This window comes from Phoca vitulina, unplaced genomic scaffold, assembly GCF_004348235.1.
Source record: "Phoca vitulina isolate PV1807 unplaced genomic scaffold, GSC_HSeal_1.0 scaffold24, whole genome shotgun sequence".
In the NCBI taxonomy this organism is placed as follows: Eukaryota; Metazoa; Chordata; class Mammalia; order Carnivora; family Phocidae; genus Phoca; species Phoca vitulina.
Genome location: NW_022589727.1, coordinates 8663279 through 8676789, shown reverse-complemented (window position 1 = coordinate 8676789; position 13511 = coordinate 8663279). Strand labels below are relative to the sequence as shown.

The following is a 13511-nucleotide window of genomic DNA, read 5'->3' as shown; positions in this document are numbered from 1 at the left end:
ATCTGTACTAAACAGCATATATAAATATTCATGTCCAACTTATTTCATTGTACACAAGGGGTTTTTTCAATGTCATATAAATCATAGACACCTCTATCACACAGTGGCTTTGTACGAGTCAAGGTAACATTTTGCTCCTTCCGACGTACATTAAAATAGCCTGTGATGTATACACCAGTATATATTATATAATGAGCACATTTTTCCCTCTGGTATTTTATATTATGTTATGGAGACACAGTTTTTGCTAGTGGACATAACTAGAAATTGGGACTTGGGTGAGTCATTTAAGCTCTCTCCTTAACTTCATCTATAGAATGATACTTTTTGGCTAACTCACGAATATTTCCTCATACGAGTTCATAGGCTGCTTTGAAGGTGGCATTGTTTCTTATTTCAACATTTACTCTGGAACTAGACCCTAGAGTCATCACAAGGCAGTGATCCCTGTGAAGCCGTCATCTTGGGCCACCTTCACTACCCCTCTTGATAAATGCAATCATAGCTCGGTAATGAACGCCTCCATCTCAGTCTTCCATGGTCTCACAGTTACATTTATAAGTGGCTCCCTGGAGCATATCTCTCGAGGTGATGATTTATACTTCAAGAGGCAGCTCAGCAAGAACTCGGAGCTAAAACTCAATCAGATAAGATGAAAAAGATTTGAGCAAACAGTTTAAAATATTAACTGATAGACTCTGTCCCTTTCTCATCCCTTGTTTCCAATATTTGTGGAAACATGTGATGGAAGCTCTCAGAATCTTAGCTTTAGGAAATGTTGATGTTATGTAAGAATATTTGGGAACAGTTTTATGAGAGGCAAGTGTTTTTAAAAAGGGTGCCACTGACAGATGGGCAAAAACATAGAACTGTTGAGATCCAAAGCACTATTCAGTGCCCAGCTACACGTTAAAATAATCTATAGCTGTAGAGCATTTTAGAGCTTATAGCATTCGTTTATCAATGCTTCATTTCTTATAAGCATATGAAGTGTGGGGAGATGAAGGAAGCAAGTTTAGCTGACAGAATCTCTGCTCTTTAGAGAAAGAAACTCCAAAGGTTGTGGAAAACCATGATTTTATTCTTCTCGCACTGATATGAGTGATTTTTTTCCTATGGATTTTTTTTTTATGGACTGATTTTTACTCACAAGGCTACATTTCAACATTACTTTGAAGATGTCAAAGGCATAATTCAGGCAATCATAAGAGGAACATGGGACAATTTGATCCTGCTGAAATAGTCCATTCTTCATACACACATACTCAATCCTCAAGTAGAGGGTGACCACCAACGTCAGCAAAATTAGCAAATGTGCTTGTGTTGATGTAACCTTACTTACTTAATGGCTGGTGTGTTGCCCAGGATATAATCAAGATGGAAGGTATTTCCTGGCCCCTGGGTCACAGAAGATTTTGAATGATCAATGCCTGGAGTAGACTGACCTTGGCTAAATCATAAGAGGACCCTGACAGGCAGAGACACAGAATTTTTTACTTTTAAGTGTCTCCCTACATAATTATATTATATAATAATAAAAACAACAATAATGCTTCTCCAAATACTCCACACACAACTGGGTACCTTCCTCGAACTGGTAATCTATGCTCATCCTCTACTACAACTACACAATTTGCAGTGTAATTTTATCCCCGACCCCTCTGTATTAAATGGATCCCTATGGTAGACATACTCCTGCTCACCAAGATTTCTACTTTTCCATCTATTTCTGAGTATATACCCCCTTAATATTGGGTAATGACCATGTGGCTTCCTTTGACCAGTGTCATGTGAGAAGTGACGTCTCTTCTGGGTAAAAACATTTAAAGTTTGGTGCACAGTTTTCCATACTCTCGTCCCCTGCCCTGGTGCTAACGGAGAGGCCACAGGAACGAAGCAGGCTAGAATGATGAGTCATCCTGAGAGCTGCCTGGAGATTTTGCATGAGCGGGAAATTAACTTCTATGGTATTAAGCCATTGAGATTTTGGTGGTGTTTGTTACAGCAACATAATGTAGCCTACCCTGACTGATGCAGTTTCTCACCAGCTCAATTTACATTGATCACCATTTATGCAGAAGCCCATAGCTGTTTATGTGGCTCTTATACCAGTAAGTTGTGTTTATACATGAATCAGCCTCAGTCACTGTCCAAGGCGAAGTCTCAGAGAAATAGCTGGGAGCAACGGGAAAGTACTGGGATGATTATGCTGTGTCTCCCACACCCTCACCAGGTCCCTGAATTAGTACTGAGGGCTTCCCAGTGCAAATTGCCATCTGGATTTATTACCAAGAAGGAATCAGTTTTATGAGAAGAAGGAGGAGTTTAATTTAGAACACACTGAAACTTCTAGGCGAGTGGGAAATTCAGTTGGAAGTGCCTAGTTAGTAATTGGTAATGCAGAAATGGGGCTTGGAAATAGGCGAAGAATGTGGGTATATATTCAGAAGTAATCTCCATACACTTGAAAGTTGAACATAAAACATGAATAAAATTTCCAAAAGAAATGGCAGAAAAGTGAGAAAAATAAAAAGCGAGAAAACAACTCTTAGGAAGCACTCATATTTAGGGCTAGAGAGAGAAGGAGCAAGGAAGGGAGATATGAGAATGATGATGACAATACCCATTCATTTTGAGAGCTAAGAATACCATATCTTCATTAATAAATTCATTTAAATTTAAATTTCAAGGTTTTTAATGAGGATAAAAAATGTACTACTCCTTAACAATCCATTTACTCTCTCAGATATTAAAATAGATTACCCATGTGACAGGCAGCTGGACATTATCTGTAATAAAAAGCAAATGATTTTTTAATTCAATGTCCCAGAACTAATTTATCAAGATTTAAAGTTTTGCAGAAGAAACAGAACTTTTAAACATGTATGATTTGCTCTGCATTATAGTCTTACATTTATTCAACAGAATTGTTCTATACATGTGGCCGGTGCTTGGCACTATGGGGGTGCCATCGTCCTTCTAGCACTGTCTGCCTCAACCCCCCATTCCACAAACTTTTCCCCCTGAATGTTCGGCTTTGTACCAGCTTTGGTCCTGCCAGGAAGACCCCAAGAGTTCATTAGCTAACATTTTCTGAACCCTAAGTATTTGTGCCAGACATAAGGTGCTTTTTACAGGTTCTCTCATTTAATCTTCAAGACAACCCTATGAGGTGGACATCAGTAGTATTTCCATGTTACCACTTGGGGAGCTTAAATGTTGAGAAACTTGCCTAAGGTCACAGAGCTATTAAGGGATGCTTCAGGACTCAAAATAGGCTGGCCAGTGCCAGAGTGGGTGCTCTAAGCCTTGCTACTTCAAAGTGTGATCCTCAAGTCAGCAGCATTAACCTTACCTGGGAGTTTGCCAGAAATGCAGAAAATCAGTCCCAATTCCAGACCTATTCAATCAGAATTTGGTTTAAACAAGGCCCCCAGGTGACCCCTCTGCACATGAAAGTTTGGGAAGCAAACTGCCAAGTCACTTCACTCTGCAGAGACTTCACTTTAAAGGATGCTCCGGGGGATGGAGGTAATCTTTCCCCTGAATTGCAATTGGCGGCGGGGGGGGGGTGGGGGGGGGAGGGGGGGGGGGGGGGGGGGGGGGGGGCGGAGGGGGAGGAGGAAATGCTTGTGTTCTCCAAAGGCAAAAGGAAGGATTCAGACAACAGGTTCTTTCAGTTTCAAACACTGGAGATCAGCAAGGGTCAGGAACACTTCCAAAAGCAGCAGATACTGAGCTGGGTCTTGAAGCCAGAACATTTTCTCAAGTCATTTCATTAAAAATAGGTACTGTTCCAAATGGACCAGTGCCCACATCAATAATCTGGACTTAGCTTCTCCAGCCTGGATTCCGTTTTCCAAATAGAATCCAAATATCAACAGCACCAAAAAGCAGATTTGAAACCTCAATAAAACTTGCTATGATTGCATTATTAACCATATTATTCGGTTTGGAATTGCCTGGTTTGATTAATAATGTTCATGACAAAATCAGTTTGCCGCTTATTATCAGTTGTTCCCCAGGTATGAGTACAAACACTGGTCTGAAGAGCGGAAGCACGCGGGTTGGTGAGCAGGCCTCCAGCTACAGGTACTTAATTCAGGGTGTGACGTCGCCTTTTCAAGACCCCTCTTCTGAGCGGCGCCGGCCTCCTCTCTCTTGGGTGGGGCCCAACAGCCCAGCTCCTTTTGGCTGGCACTTGATTCCATGTCACCAACTCACTCTGGCTTCCAAGGGCCCTAACCCGCGTGCCACCTTCCGACCACCCCGCCGACAGGTCCCCTCGGACCAGCCCGGACGTGTCCTGGGCTGGGGTCTCCACCTGCCCTCCGCACCCTGGGGAAAGGGTGATGCTGGCCCGGCTCTCCCGGGTGGACTAGCGGAGCCGCGGCGGTGGCAGACGGCGAGTCACGTGGGGCAGTGGGGGCGGAGCGCAGCCGGCCGGGTGGGTGGAGAAAACAAAGCCCCCAGCTGTCAGTAAGAGGAAGGAGGCGACAGCGCCGGAGCAGGTGAGTCAAGTGCATTTAAAGCGGTACCGCCCTGGCGCACCCCGACACCTCCCGCCCTGGCGCAGTCCCTCCCAGGCCGAGCACTGGCCGCGCCTCCTCCCGCAGCCGGGGGGGGGCTGCAGTGTGCGGGTCGCGGAGCCGGCGGGACCCCGGGTCTCCGTGCCCGGCAAGAAGTTGTGCAGGGGTCGGCGCCGCGGCTCCGGGGTCTGCACCCGCCGCGTTCCCGCGGGCCGCACCTCTCCTTCGTAGTCCCAGCGCTGCGCACTGGGGGAGAGGGGAGGGAGTCGGACTGCCACGCTGGCAGAAGCAAAGTGGACTAGCTCGGGGGTGAGGGCCGGGGCTCTCCAGGACGGGGACGCTTGGCGCTGGTGCAGAGGGGGCTTGGGGGTGCGCGCCCGACGAGCGCAGACCTGGAGACGCCGGAGTTGGGGCGCTGGGACTGAGAACCGAGAGCTCTGGCAGGGGCCGCGCGCTTCGGGCAGACCAGGAAGTGCTGCGCGCTGGCGCTTGCGGGCAGGGGATCAAAGCCTGGACCCCCCGGGTGCTCGCCCTCCAGCGGAGACGAAGCCCACTGCTCCCCATTCCGACTCCGGCTCCCGCTGGTGCTTCTGACTCCCGGGACCTGGGATCCAGGTCTGGGGAAAAGAGAGCGGGTTGTGATTCTGAACCCAAGGGACTCTTCTGCAGAAAGCTCCCTGGGCGCAGGGCGAGGGCTACTCAGTGACTCCCCACTCTGCTTCGGTAGGAAATTCTTCAGTCCACCCTTAGAAGGGCTGCGCCAAAGCCTAGAAATCCCACAAAGGGCTGGACGGAGGGGTGGGCACAGAAAGACCTTCCCTCTGAATCTGGAGCGCTCCGTAATGCAGACTTTCAAATCCCGAAAGGGCGAGTGGATTTGGTCACCCCTTGAGTCACTCTGCGAGTCCCGTGCCAAGTGCCGCCCAGCGCAGAAGGCAGAGCTATCACCTCGGAGGAAGGGGCGCTGTAGCCATTTGATCAGGAGGAGCCTTTGTCTTAACCCCCAGTCCCTTTCTGCTAGTCTTCGCCGGGTCAGTAGCGCGTGGAGTAATTAATATTCCGAACATTAGCCGTCCCTTCACCTCGGCACCAGCCAACACTGCTGTCCCCTCCCTGCGGGTTTCTCCATCACTTGCTCACGTCCCCTCTTCCAAAATCGTGGAACGTGGTCCAGACCCGCTAAGCAAGAGGAGGTCACTAAACGCACTATAATGCAGTCATGTAAAATCAAGGGTTAAGTGTTCAAACCTGCACCCTCCCTCCCGCGAGGAGACGGAAGAACTTTCTTGATTAGCATAGTATCTACCCTGAGGCCGCGCTGCGAGGCGGCGGTTCGGTCCCAGCAGAGGTGAAGCGTGCAGTCGCGTCTTGACTGTGCTTTGACGCAGCACCTGCTTCTAATCTGAGAGGACCCGCGGCTTGCAGCTTTGCCGATCAAGACTCTGGAATGAAACAGAACAGAGATCAAAAGGTAACAGAAAGAATAGCAACATTTGAGATGCTTCTCTTGAGCACTAAATTTAGCTAAGTTTTTAGTAAGCTAAGAGGGGAGATGGTCCTTGCCTAGACAGTGTCCCTTCTAAAAATGTCCCCTTGCTTTGCTTCGCTAGCCTTCTTTGTGGCTGCCAAACTAAGTTATCAGGGACCATGTGTCAGTAGATCTCCAAGACAGGTTGGGAGGCCACCAGGTAGTCATTAGTTAGGCTTAACTAGTAGGTTTCACTTGCATGAGAAGAGTGACGCTTCTCCAATGCGAACCTTCCCAAACTCTGCTGCCTATTAGAATTACCTGGCGAGCTTTGGAAAATCCTGATGTCCACATGTCATCCCAACTCATTTGAATCGGACTGTTTGGAGATGAGAGCCAAGCATCAGGTTTGTTATTTGTTTTATGAATCTGCAGGTAATTTTGTTGTGCAGCAAAGTTGGAGCACCACTGACGCAAAAAAAAAAAAAAAAAGAAAAGAAAGAAAGAAAAGAAAAAAAGTTCAGTGGCCAGCAGCTGCAAGAGATGCTAGACAAGATGCCAGTTTAACTACTTGGGCGGGTGGGGAAAAAGACGCTGAAACTGGAGTGTTGCTGACGCCCTAGGGCGGGGGATTGTCGTGCGGCAGCTTGGCTGGCGGTAACACCTGCCACATCATCTTTCACCCTCGCTTGCCTTAGGTCCAGTTCTTATTGGAGAGATCGAAGTTCACTGTCATGCATGGTTTCTGCACGGTTGTTAAGGAGACGGGTAGAAACTTTCATTCCCATGATGACTCACGTGCACAGGCAGTGGGGAAACCCAGCAGAAACTAACTGGGAGCAGCCTGGTGAGTCAGCAGGCTGCACTCCAAGGCGGAGCCCCGGGAATAGGAAGTAATTACATCCAGTAGCTTATTGACGCGCACTATTCCACTCCTTTGACAGCATATTTGAATATCTGATCAGGATATGTTTGCTTGTAGAAGCCGATCCCTTTTCCAGCACCCTATTCTACCAGCTGCATTATAATGCTCTCTCCTGTTGGGAGGGGAAACACAAAGCCAACTAGACATCGTGTAATTTCCTTGGTGGGAGGCATATTAAAAAGAAAAAAAAAAGCTGGAGAGTGCTGTGGGCTGGTTTGGGTTATTTCAGTTATGTGAAGTAGAGAGGATGAATGTGTAGTACATAAATTTTGAATACAGAAAAGTCAAATACTGCTTGATTACACAGTCAGTAGTGGATTAAAGGATCCATTTAAATAGAAATGATTATACCTAACATTTTGCAAGCAATTTTGTTTGCTACTAACCCACAATTTCTTGCTTTAAAAAATATTTCCTAAGGTGTACATGACCCTAATAAGAGAATCTGTTTTAAAATGAATACAGATTATTAAATAAACTTATTTTTCTTATTTTTATTACTATTAACTTCAATTTTTATACCTCTCCTCTCTTCAGTATTCTCTATATTACCACGACTCTCTCCATCATTGCCTGCATGCTTCCTTCCCCATTCTGTTTCTTTAAGGGGGAACAGCAGTGCCTGGCACACAGCAAGCCTTCAATGTTGGCAGCTCTAGAACTTGGTTTGAATCTCTCGGAGCCCCTGGTACCCTGCTTGGTCTTCTCTCCTAGGGGCCTTTGTGTCTGCAGCTCCCACAGCACAGAGCGTAAGACCTTCCATGGTGTGGATGCTACTTGTTTATACTGAACATTATGAAAAGGTGGGGAGAACATTTGTAAGCAAAGCATCCTGAGTACATTCAGTTTTGTTATTTTCCAAGACAGACATTCTGGATATGGAGGAGCCGAAGGTCTGGTTCAGTTCTTAAGTGCTATAAAACGGTAGCTCATTGTTTGTTCATTTACAGTTTTACATGTAACAGTTTAGCATTGTTTTTAGCATAAAATAATTCAGTTAAATCAATTTAACTAGTAATTGTTATACATAACTGCACTCTCATGGATCGAGGATTCACTTCACAAGTTTGTTCTCTGCCAATTATTATGGAAAAAAAACAAATATCCACCTATGTGGATGCCTAAAGGAATTCATGAAGCTAGGAGAGTTATTTCAGAGCACAGGACAAACAACACGTTAATAGTTAAATAGCTTTTATTGTCATTGGCCTTCATTAAAAATAGCACAAGTATATTTAAATAGCCAGAATATTTAAAAATGAGAAGTTGGTTGTGTCTTTGACAGATGCCACCAAAAATAAATGTTAATAAGAATTTCCAAAGGCCAAAATGATGTAAATGAACCCATTCTCAGTTCTGTGTAGCTTCAAAGAGGCACTGGGGATGCCCTTCTGAAATTCCCATCCCTTTTTTGGGAGGTGTAAGATACTGAAGGCTGAAATGTAGTCTAGAAGACAGGGTCTAATCCAGATTAATCAGAAGCTGTTCATCAGAGGATGGTGTAAACCTAGTTCTGTAGTATTTACAAGTAGGCCAAGAGGAGTGAGGTAGAAAGAAGGCGTGCCATCTTGATTTTAGAAACTCTTTTAAGTTTTTCAGAACAGATGAGAATCATCTAGCTTTTTTTTTACCTTAAATTTATACAGCCCTTTGGTCTTTTTTTTTTTTAAGATTTATTTATTTATTTGAGAGAGAGAGCATGAGTGGGAGGGGCAGAGGGAGAGGGAGAGAGAATCTGAGACTCTGTACTGAGGGCAGACCTCGAGGTGGAGCTCCATCTCGATCTCACGACCCTGAGATCATGACCTGAGCTGAAACCAAGAGTTGGAAACTTAAATGACTGCGCCACCAAGGGTACCCCCGCCCTTTGGTCTTAGTAACATATCAGGGCCTAAACAGAACTAGGTGGATAGAATTCCCATGTGCCAAAAAGCACAAGTCCAAAAATTAAATGACACTCCAAAGTGGCGAGAAACTGGGTGCTGACTCCTTGTCCAGTGTCCATTATGTCATGCAGCTGTTTCTTGAACAGGGTTGGATATAATCTTGCTTGGAGGTTTTGGCTAGACAAGTTCAGTTCTAATTCTCTGCTCCCTCCTTCAAATAGGAGAAACCATTTACATACATCATGCTCTCACATAGTAATCAACCTTTGGATTTGGCCAACGTCCAAGAATCTAGCCATCATTAGCTGGTTATCCAGATAACCAAAGTAGGAAGTTTCAGAATCTTTGCCCAACTCATAGAAGCATAAACTCTCTTGTTTGAAGGGCCTTCACAGGTTCATCCCACCATCCAGCAAAAACGTAAATGCCCTGTACAACATCTTTACTAAATAGTCCTTCAGTTTCTGCTTCGGGGTCTCCCTCACCTCCCTCACATTCCATCCACAGAGCATTCTCTGCAGCCTTCACCACTGAAGACCACAGAGATAAAATCCTACGCTCTTATATATTTACCTGCAACCCTCTTAAACACTTAAAGTGAATTTATTCTCCTGAATCAGGAAAACCTGGCTCTGGTATTTCAAATCTATTCATCGCACAAATTTTTTTGCTCCAAATTTGCAACCCTAAATTTCAAGAGAAGTCTTCAAAATTGTGATTTGTTATACCAGAGTTCTAGAATATGACTATTGGTCAATTTCCTCCCAGCAAATCTCATCATCTACATACTTCAAAAATGACTACTGACACTAGGCTTGTGTTGAGTTGGAGCCCATGGATCCATCTGTTTTGGAGATCAGCAAACTATGGCCCCCTGCCTGTTGCTGTCTGTCCTGTGAACTAAAACTGGTTTTTGTCTTTTTTTAATGGTTGAAAACATATCCAAAGAAGAACAATATTTTGGGATCCTTAAAAATTGTACAAAATGCCAACTGCAGCGTTCACAATGATATAATGGCACTGCACCCGTACTTATTTACTTGCCCCTTGTCTATGGCTACTTGTGTGCTCCACAAAGCCTAAAATACTTACTAAATATTTACATACGATGTTTGCACACCCTTGATTTGTTCCCATTCAATATACTTCAGTTATAAATGAGAATTTGCTCACTTAAAGCCCTCGTCTTTTTTTGTTTTTTTCCCTTAAGAAAAGGGAAAATAATTTGTTTCCAAACATAGGTAAACTAATCGCTCAAGATAATTTAGTTTCATATTTCCCTTGGGTATGTATGTACTTTGCAAAAGCAGTACTTTTCTAAATAATATATGAATTTTTGTGATACGGTAAACTGTAAAACTTCTGAACCTTAACAGGCCCAAACAGTGCAGTGCTAACTTACATCAAGCTATGTCACCGTTTCCAGTGCCCCAGAAAATGCAAAAACCCAGCCTTGACAGCAAGCCCAGAGGGACACTTGCCTTAACTCTTTAGCAGTAGGAACTTCCTTTTTCTCTTTCCTAACCTGTGAGGGCAGGTTTGTTGTTTTGTTGGTTGTTGCTTATTTGATTTAGTATATGAATATGTAATTTGAGGATTTATTCAGATTTGAGATTTTTTTTTAAGATGATTTATTTGAGAGCAACAGGGCGAGAGCACAAGCAAGCACAAGGGTCAGAGGGAGAGGGGAAAGCAGACTCCCTGCTGAGCAGGGAGCTGGAGGGAGGGGGCTCCATCCCTGGCCCCCTGGGGTCATGACCTGAGCCAAAGGCAGATGCTTAACTGACTGAGCCACCCAGGCGCCCCAGATTTGAGATTTTTCATTGACTGTCACTTTATACACTTAAAACATGATGTGGAAACTTGCTGTTTTTGAAAATAGCACTACTCTTCTAAAGTATACATTTAAGATCAATTGCTCACTACTTAATAAAGGGAGTGCTCATTAAATAATAAGCAGATTTTCATATAGTCACTTACATGACTAGAGGCTGGCAATATGCCATGGACAATTTAGTCTGCAATTTCCAAATTCAAAAGCAGATCAGATTATGATCCAGAAATTCAAATTATTTGCCTTCTGCCCAAGGCTGGACAGATTACTATTAAGATTCTAGAAAGAATATTTGAAAGAACAATAATTACATTGATAGGAACTTGTCTTACTTTTTTAAGTGTGGCCTCATAAAGTTTCCTTCAGTTAAGAGAATTTCCTCTTTTTGATGACTTGTTAATGCCACTGACTGCAAATGAGTTTCACTTAGATTAATAGAGCAATTTTCAGGGTTATATATAACTGGTCCTCTTCATCCCTTCCAAAATCAGTACAATTTAGAAACCTATAATTTAGAAACCAAAAATGGTGGTTGGGGTTCCTTTTTCACTAGATCAAACAAGGCATTATAAATAATGTAAAGTTTGAGGTACCTGAGATCAGCTAAATAATTTCTAAAAACAAAACCAAAAAAAAATAATAATAAGGGTATCTAACCCCATCCTGGGACCATTGGTAGCAATGGCGTGTAGATATCTAATTCCCAAGGTGACTTAACCCCCTCCTGCTCCTGATGGAGTAATGGGGAAGAAGGATGAAGGGAGACAACTGAAGACAGATTGTAGAACCAGTTCAAGTGAAAAGTAACTTTCCTCCCTTACCATAAATTAGATTTCATATTTTATTAACTACATTTCATTTAATATAGCTTGTGCCATATATATATATATCACGTGTATCTCTCTCCAAAGTAGTTCCAAAATTAAACAGTATGGAGGGTCCTCAAAAAGTTAAAAATAAAACTACCTTATGATCCGGCAATCACACTACTGAGTATTTACCTGAAGAATCTAAGAACACTAAGTCAAAGGGATATGTGCACCCCTAAGTTTATAGCAACATTATTTATAATAGTCAAGATATGGAAACAGCCCAAGTGTCCATGGATTGATGAATGGATAAAGAAGATGTGATACACACACACACACACAAACACACACACATACACACAGAAATACTATTCAGTTGTGAAAAAGAATGAAATCTTGTCATTTGCAGTGACATGGATGGCTCTAGAAAGTATAATGCTAAGCAAAATAAGTCAGAGAAAGACAAATACCGTATGATTTCACTCATATGGGAATTTAAGAACAGAACAAACAAGCAAAGGGAAAAAAATAAGAGAGAGAGGGACAAACTCTTTATTATAGAGAATAATCTGATGGTTACCAGAGGGGAGGTGGGTAGATGAATGGATTAAATATATGATGGGGATTAAGGCAAGTACTTGTTGCAATGAGCACAGGGTGATGTATAGAAGTGTTGAATCACTATATTGTACACCTGAAACTATTATAATGCTATATGTTAACTAACTGGAATTTATTTATTTATTTAAGGGAGAGAGAGCAAGCATGTGAGGGGGGAGGTTGGGGGTGGAAAAGGGACAGGAGGAGAGGGAGAGAGAGAATCCTAAGCAGGCTCCACACCCAGGGCCGACCCCCACATGGGGTTCGATGTCATGACCGTGAGATCGTGACCTGAGCAGAAATCAAGAGTCAGATGCTCAACTAACTGAGCCACCCACGTGCCCCATAACTAACTGGAATTAAAATAAGAACTTGAATTTAAAAAAGCAGTTCCAAAATTAAGAACCTTCTTAAACTAATTGGATTTTACTATATTTTTACGGAGGAAGAAATTCATAATTTTTAACTGATTAAACAGGGACAGAACACTCAAGCATTTTGCTAACAGATCAACCTTCGTATTAACTTAGAATTAATTATAAACAACATGGCAAGAATGACTATTAGTATTTGGAGTTAGTAAGAGAAAGGAAAATAAGCCAGAAAAGGCAGGTAGAAAATGAGGCAATTTCTTTTAGTTTTGCTAAAGTATTTGAAGCTTTTTATTCAATGTCATACATAAAAGTAAAACCAGAGGACCAGATTACCCTCTTTAAGTAAAGGCTCTTTTCAACAACTGATAAGCAAGAGGAGAGAGCGTGCCTGCAACCACCTTACACTTTCCTTCCTTCTTTCAAAGATGATCTTCAATCCAATCAGCCTGTCAAAATTTGATCTATTAAGAAGCACCTTTCTTGATTCTAACCAAGAAACCACTATCTCCATTTTCCCACTGATCTTCTTCAGTCTTGGAAAGTGGAAAAGAAAAAGAGGGAGCTAGACAGAAAACCTTTCTGCTTTGTTCCCCCTGGTCCTTCCTCTCCCCCCCCCCCCCCCCCGCCCCTGCCCAAAGGAAACTGTTGATAGAAGACTTACTAGTTTCACTTCCGGCTTGACTTCTACCGTAATTTTTTTTCTTAAGTGTGGTCTTCTGGGCACAAATATTCTAAAAGGAGTTTCCACACATCAACAGCAGTAGTAACCGCGTGCTGTATGTGTTATTGGCAAATCCAGAAAGCCGTTCTCTGTGCAGTTGGAATGTTTAAACAACCCTGTTAGTGGGTCTGTTCATTCTCCACGTCAGCGTCTGTTCTCTCGGCCCTTCAGCGTTAGTTAGGATCTGGAAGGGTGTGCGTTTACCTCGGGTTGCCAGGTGAAATACAGGATGACCAGTTAAATCTGAATTTTAGATCAACAATGAATTTTTTAGTATAAGTATATATTACATATATGTGTTACATGGGAGTACACTTATACTAAAAAAATGAATCTTTTATTTAACATAAAAACTTAACTGGGTG

The 13511-nt window shown here is 43.2% G+C and overlaps 1 protein-coding gene across 1 annotated transcript in view; it reads left to right on the top strand.

Moving 5' to 3' along the window:
* The first annotated feature begins 4421 nt into the window (after window positions 1-4421).
* MAPRE2 (microtubule associated protein RP/EB family member 2) overlaps window positions 4422-13511 on the top strand; it is a 150632-nt gene continuing 141542 nt past the window's right edge. Inside the window, exon 1 of the mRNA XM_032421385.1 lies at window positions 4422-4511. The gene's annotated coding sequence lies outside the window, so the exon portion shown is untranslated. The remainder of the gene's footprint in view (window positions 4512-13511) is intronic.